The sequence below is a fragment of the Chrysochloris asiatica genome, unplaced genomic scaffold (genome assembly GCF_000296735.1).
Source record: "Chrysochloris asiatica unplaced genomic scaffold, ChrAsi1.0 scaffold00036, whole genome shotgun sequence".
Classification (NCBI taxonomy): Eukaryota; Metazoa; Chordata; class Mammalia; order Afrosoricida; family Chrysochloridae; genus Chrysochloris; species Chrysochloris asiatica.
Window position 1 is genome coordinate 24,372,797 of NW_006408554.1, and position 7,288 is coordinate 24,380,084.

At 39.3% G+C, this 7,288-nt stretch overlaps 1 pseudogene; it reads right to left on the reverse strand.

The window, feature by feature from the left end:
• Positions 1–1,192: 1,192 nt before the first annotated feature.
• LOC102814680 lies at positions 1,193–1,717 on the reverse strand (annotated as a pseudogene).
• Between the last annotated feature and the right edge of the window lie 5,571 nt (positions 1,718–7,288).

A 7,288-nucleotide genomic window follows, 5' to 3' on the forward strand; every position in this document is an offset into this window, starting at 1 on the left:
GTACCTTGCATTGTCATTGCCTCACTTTTAAGAACCTAGGCACTACGCAATGAACAGAAGCACTAAATACATCACTAGGCCACCTAGGATGCCACAAAACCATGACCTAAAAATTAAGGAATTAAATTATTAAATTAAATTAAATTATGGTGTTTGGTTGTATAAATATATATAAGTAACCCCAGCAGCTTCTTTCTCTCTTTCTCATCATTATTGTAACTGTATCTATTACACAACTTTTGCCATGTTGACATTTTATAGGTGTATGAGTTATTGTACAATAATTAACAATAGTCAGTGGTGTAACCCTAGCCTTATTCAATGTGATGTTTCTATCACTATTAACCCTCCATTTTTATTTTCTCCACGTTCCTACACCTGGTAACTACTAGTAAACTCTGATCTCTATACATTTATCTTTTCTTCTGGTTGTTAGTGTAGGTGTTGTAATTATGGTCATACAATATTTGACCTTTGTTATTGACTTGTTTCACTTAGCATAATGTTTTCTAGCTCCATCTCGACTGTAGCATCTATCAAGATTGATAGATTGAGTAGTATTCCATTGTATAAATATGCAACACATTTTGTTTATCCATTCATCTATTGATGGTCGTTTAGGTAGTTTCCACCTTTAGACTACTGTGAATAGAGCTGGAATAAACATTGGTGTACAATTCTCTAAGTCTTTGTTTTCAAATCTTTGGGTGTATACCTAAAAGTGGAGTTGCTGGATCATATAGTAACTCTATTTTTATTTTTTTTTAAAGAGCTACCACAGTTTTCCACAACAGCTGTACTATTTTGAATTCCCACCAGCAATGGATAAGGGTTTTAATTTCCACATATCCTTGTCCATATTTTTAATTATTTGTTTTTATTGTACTTTGTTTTGAATCTTACCCATCCTGTCGTTGCTGTGAAGTGTCCTCAAGTCATTTACAACTTACAGTGATCCTATCTCGGTTTCTTAGGAATAGCTGGGGTGTTTGAGCTGCAGACCTTGCAGTTAGTAATCTAGTTGTTAATCTAGTGTACCACCAAGATTCTTTAGCCATCCTTGTTGTTAAGTACTATCAGTCAGTTCTGACTCATGTTGTTGTTGTTGTCAGGTGCCATCGAGTCGGAACCGATTCATAGTGACCCCATGCACAGCAGACACTGAAGACAGACAGGTTATTTCAGTTCCCTCTCACCAGAGAAATGACTTAGTGACATCGTGAACGGCATTGCCAGAGGTGACTCCTGCCACAGAAATGTGACCATCCTTTGCCAGGTAGATGAAGAACTCTTTGGTCAGCCATGCTACCTGTTCAGGTTTGAGTCTTGTGAAACAAAACATGCCGATCTGGTCAGCGATGTACCGACAATTGTGGGAGGAGCCCTCCTTCTTGAGGCTGGACACTAGCTGAGTCTGCATGAGGATGATGCAATCCACCATGCCTTTTGCTTCTTGTAACTATTGTTTCCACAAATCCAGGTTAGTCAGAATGGGCAATCTGGACCCCATTGAGAGAAAGATTAGAAAACACAGGACAAATCAAGATCTTCAGCTGGGACTCCACCTTTTTGGTGGTGTCAGACCACACGCTCACCATCTGATCCCGTTTTTGGCATATGACTGGTGTAATGGGATATCAACACCTGGCTCAATGAAGTGGGACACAGCCCAGGCATCTTTGTTACCATCTCCACTGGCAAAGCCTCGGTAGGCCATGCCAAAGGACACAAAAGCTTCCTTTTCTTTACCCACTTCACCTCTTTTGAAAAGTGTACATTCTTTAGCTTAATAAACCTTACTTGCTACTTGCAGCTTTTTGTCTGTGTGCACTGTTTGTGCCAGCCACAAGTGGGTTAACTTGCTAGAAGTCAAATTACTGGACCCTAGCACTACAGAAAAGGAGCTCTGGTAGCGTAGTGGTTACGAATTGGGCTGCTAACCTCAGGGTCAGCAGTTAAAAACCACCAGCTGTTCCACGGGAGAAAAATGAGGCTTTCTGCTTCCATAAAGATTTACAGCCTCGGAAACCCTGTACAGGGTCGCTATGAGTCAGAACCGACTCCAGGGCACATAACAACAACACTACAGAGCACATAAGGCTGTCCATTATTGTCCCGATAGTCCTCAACTCCTAGATTCATCTTTTTACTGTTGGTATCTCTCTTAAAAGTTTCTGTGACTCCCAGGATGGGATCTGGGGGTCCCATCTCCACATGGACCCACTAAGAGCTGACTCTGGCAGTGGTGATATTGGAGAGGAGCCTACCAGAGTACAGTAAGGCTGTAGTGGGTGGCAAGAGGGCAGTGGCTAATGGCAGGATAGAGTCTAGGACTATTTTCATAGTCTTTTGATAGACAAATGCTTATAGTTTTTATTAGTTGTTATTATTTAATTTTTTGTTCTTCATTTGTGCTTTTATCATTATATCAGATAATCAATCTATTGTTAAAAGTTAGACTGAACAGTGACTTCTAAGAATTTTATAGTTTTAGTTTGCACATTTAGGTCTTATATCCATTTTTTAATTTGTTTTTTGTATGGTTTCAGGGATGAATAAAACACACATAACATAAAATTTACCATTTTAACAATTTTACAATGCAGGATTCATTAGCATTTAACACATTTGCAATGTTATACACTGTTACCCACTAACTACTTCCAATATATCTTCATCATTCTGGTAAGATACCCCAAACCCCATAACCATTAAGCAGTTATTTTCCATCCTCTTCTTTCTATACTCTAATAAACACTAATAAGCTCTCTGACTCAGTGATTTTTTTTTTACAAATGCTGACATATAAGTCAAATCATTGAGTATTTGTCTATTGTGCCTGGCTTTTTTCCTTAGCATAGTGCTGTGAAGATTCATCCCTGTTATGTCATGTATCAATAATTCGTTGTTTATGGTGGTTAGTACATAAGATAGAAACATATATCACATGTATTACATTCATTAGTGTATACATATAATACAATTGTTGGGACATAATCTATCTTAACTTATTTAGGAACCATTAAACTGTTTTTCACAGTTGCTATATCATTTATATTCCCACCAGCAACATATGGGAGTTCAGTTTTCCTATATTTTCACAAAAATAGGTATTTTTAATTATTCTGATAATAACCATCCTAGTGGAGATGAAGCGATATCTTATGGTTTAATTTACATGATTGAACATTGTTTCATCTGATTGTAGTCGATTTGTATCTCTTCTATGAAGAAATATCTACTCAAGCTTTTTGCTGCTTTTTCGATTAGTCCTTTTTAGTTGCTACATTCTAAATACTTTTAAATTTGAGGATTCTCAGTTTATGTTTTCCATTGATTGTGCTTTTAAGTGTTGTGTTTAAAACAAAATTGCTAAATCCAAGTATATAAAACTGCACTTCTATTTTTCTAGTAGGAATTTGTCATTTTAGTTGTTATATCTAGTACTTTCACTTAATTTTGTATGTAGTATAATGTAAAGGTTCCTGAAGAAGGACATCATGTATGGTGTAAGGTCAGCAAATAAAAGGAAGTGGAAGGTCAGCGAATAAAAGGAAAGCCACCCAATGAGATAGATTGGCACAATGGCAGTAGCACTGGATTCAAGCATAACATTGACTGTGAGGATGATGTAGTATGAGTCATTTTCTTGTGCATAGGGTCTCTAAGAGGTGGAATGGACTTGACAGTGCCTAACAACAACAACAACAACAAGGGTCCAATATGATTCTTTTATATGTGGTTATCAGTTGCCAGAGCACAAATTTTTACAAAGACTATTATTTCCCTATTGAATGGCCTTGGCACTCTTTTCAAAATTTAATTGATCATAGTTATTGTTAAGTGCCATCGAGTCAGTTCTGACCCATAGAAACCCTTTACCGGGTTTCCAAGAAGTGGCTGGTGAACTTGAACTGCCAACCTGTGGTTCAAACTGACTTTGCAGTTCTGTGTATTAAACTGAAGTGTCACAACCAGATTCCAATTGGTCACAGAGGTATGACTATGTTTCTAGAGTCATACCTAAGTTCTATTCCATTGATCTATGTGTCCTAAGACAGTAGTACCAAACTAATTTGAATACTATAATTTTATAATTTGTTTTGAAATTGGGAAGTATGATTCCTCCTACTGCTGCTTCTTTTGTACATCATTTGGTTACTCAGATAGATTGGCTTTTCCATGTCTGCAGAAATGAAAATGTTAGAATTTTGATTTCTGTTTTGTTGTTAAGTACCACTGAGTCCTTTCTGACCCACGGATCCTGCATAGGGTTTCTGAGGAGTGACTGGTAAGTTTGAAACACCAACCTTGCATTTCAAACCAACCTTGTGGTCCAGTGCATTATCCTGCAGTGAAACACTAGGACTCCACATTTTGATGCTGTTGTGGTTAAGTCCTGTCAAGTCAGTGACTATATGTTTTTGTTTGTTTTTTATAGGATGCTTTATTGTGAATTATGTGATAGTTTGCATGGGAGTACATTAGCTTCACATTGATCCCATCGTATATCATTTCCTTGCCATGGTTACAGTCCCCTCCATGCATCATCCACCAACACAGTGTATACCCCACAAGCCTGCCCCCCGGACACAGCCCCTCTCCCTTTCTGGGTCCAAAGTCCCCAGCCACTCCAACTCTCTGTGATGTCATCTCTGCCTCTATCTTAGGCATAACCACTTCTATGGGTAGAGTTCCGTTCTCTGCTCTTCTCCCTTGATGGTCCCAGAGACCTCCTCCTCTAGACTGCAAAGTTAATGCTGGTCTTGTATAATACAGAGACTTCGCAGGAAGCCTCCTTCACTGGGCATGTTGTAGCCCCATTTTAGGTATTCTAATCAGTTATAGGCAGAAGACGGATTTACAAGCTTTCTATGGTGATGTTTGTGGCTATTCCTTTCTCTCCTCCTCCAGTGTCTATTTTAGAGTGGTATGCCAGGGAAACCAAGTTTCAAAAGTCAGCCAAGCATCTTAACAATTTTTCCCCACTCTTTTCCCCATTCCAACCATATATCAATCTCTGTATCCCATAGCCTCTGTCCCACTTCAGCTTCACATTCATCCTATCGTATTATATTTCGTTGCAATGATTACAGTCCCCTCCACGCATCATCACATAACCAAAGGATACACCCCACAGGCCTGCACCCTAGCAAACAGCCCCTCTCCCTCCCTGAGTCCCGTGTCCCCAGCCACTCTATCTGTCCACACCAACCTCTCTGTCTCCATGCCTGGCTTCACTGCCTCTCTGGGTAGGGTCACACTTTCCACTCTTCTTGCTTGATGGTCCCAGGGACTTCTGATCTTGGGCTGCAAAATCAATCAATCTCCTCCTTTTGCCAAAAAAAAAAAAAAAAAAAAATCTGCCTCTACATTTCTCCGACCCTCACAGTCAGTCCTGATGACAGGTATTCACTGTTGTACCACAAGAGTCTTATCCCCATTTCCTTTCACCAGCCTGGTCCCAACAGATTGGAAATCATTCAGTGGAGGTTCTGCCTACCCCTGCCCCGTCTGGAACTAGGCACCCCTTTGAAAGCTTGTAAGTCAGTCACTTCTCGCCTTTATAGCCTCCCCTCCCCATTTTGGGTCTGGGCAATTTCCAGCTCCCCTCAAGGCATTCCAGTCAGTTAGAGGCTGAATACGGGCTTATGTGTTCTCTGTTGTGATGTTTCTGGCTATCCCCACCCCACCCCACCCCACCCCAAGCATCTATTTCACAATGTTAGGCAAGGGAAACCAAGATTCAAAAGACAGCCAAGCATCCTAACATTATTCCCCTTTTTATCCCCTTTCAGACCATGCCTCTATCCCTGTATCCTGAAGCCCTGTTAGTCCAAGGTTGTGCAAACATCATCATTTTCCTCTGTCCCATCTAGCCCATGCAAACCTGCCCAACCATTCTCCCATTCACATTGTTCTTCTTTTTCCCTTCCCCTTCTTGTGTATTGCTGCCCTCCCCCCACCACCAGCACCCAGGCTCTACTATGTCTATTCCCTACCCTGTGTGTGGTCTTTCTTCCTCTCCCTCCTTCCCTTCCTCTCATCCCATACATCCCAGTGTTAGCAATTATATATATAGATTTTTCCCTCCTTTTGGGTGGGTTCTTTTTCTCAATCCTTTACAATAATGGTCTTATACAGTATTTCTCCTTTTGTGACTGACTAATTTCACTCAGCATAATGTCCTCAAGGTTCATCCATGTAATGTGGTGGCTTGCAGCTTCCTTGTTGTTCTTCAAGGTAGCATAGTATTCCATTGTGTGCATGTACTACAGTTTGTTTATCCATTCTTCAGTTGATGAGCATATTGGTTGTCTCCATTTGTTTTTGGTCTTGTAAATAGTGCTGCTATGAACATTGGTGTGCATAAATCTACTCATGTTATGGCTCATATTTCTTGTGGGTAAATACCAAGTAGAAGAATGTTTGGGTCATAAGGCATTTCTATTTCCAACCTTCTGAGGAAGTGCCATATTGCTTTCTAGAGTGGTTGTGCCATTTTGCAGCCCCACCAACAATGTAGGAGGGTCACAGGTTTCCACATCATCGCCTGCATTTGTTGTTCTCTGCTTTTTTGATCTTTGCTGTTATTGCTGGTATGAGATGATACCGCATTGTTGTTTTGATTTGCATTTCTCTGATGGCTAGTGTAGGCATTTCCAGTTTTAATTCAAAGTTTGGTAGTAGAAGACTTTAGAGGCAGACCTGCTCCCTAGGTAGAACAACCCTGAGTTGACTCAGAGCCTCTGAGAGGGAACAGTTAATATAAAGTCTTCAATTTCCTATTGCTATTGATAATAAAATTAAATGGAATCAGGACATTTAAAAACAATATGTGGCCTAAGCTTTTTTGTGTGTTCATTTTTACAATTAATTCTGTACCAGTTCTTCTGTATTTGAGTGCAGTTTTCAGAATTTATTTGGACAGACTTTAATCATTTAACATAAATAAATTGTAATCTTAGGTAGGGATCTGTTCAAGAAGTTGTTCATTTTATTGTAATTGTATTTTCCCCTTCTTCTGTCTTTTAAACCTTTCTAGAAATTAGCTTTATCAACTTCATGACTACTAATTTATTTGTCTTCAGGACTGAGGTTTATTTTTAACCATACTTTAATCATTTAATGACTTTTATTTGTTTCCATTTAAAAACGATTTTGAAGTTTACTCTCCTGTCTGCTATATAAAGGAAAGTTAGCCAGCAAAAGTCTAATTGCATTTATCTACAGATAATGAGTAAAGTTTTACTAAAGGTAATACAGAAATGGCTGCAAACATACATTG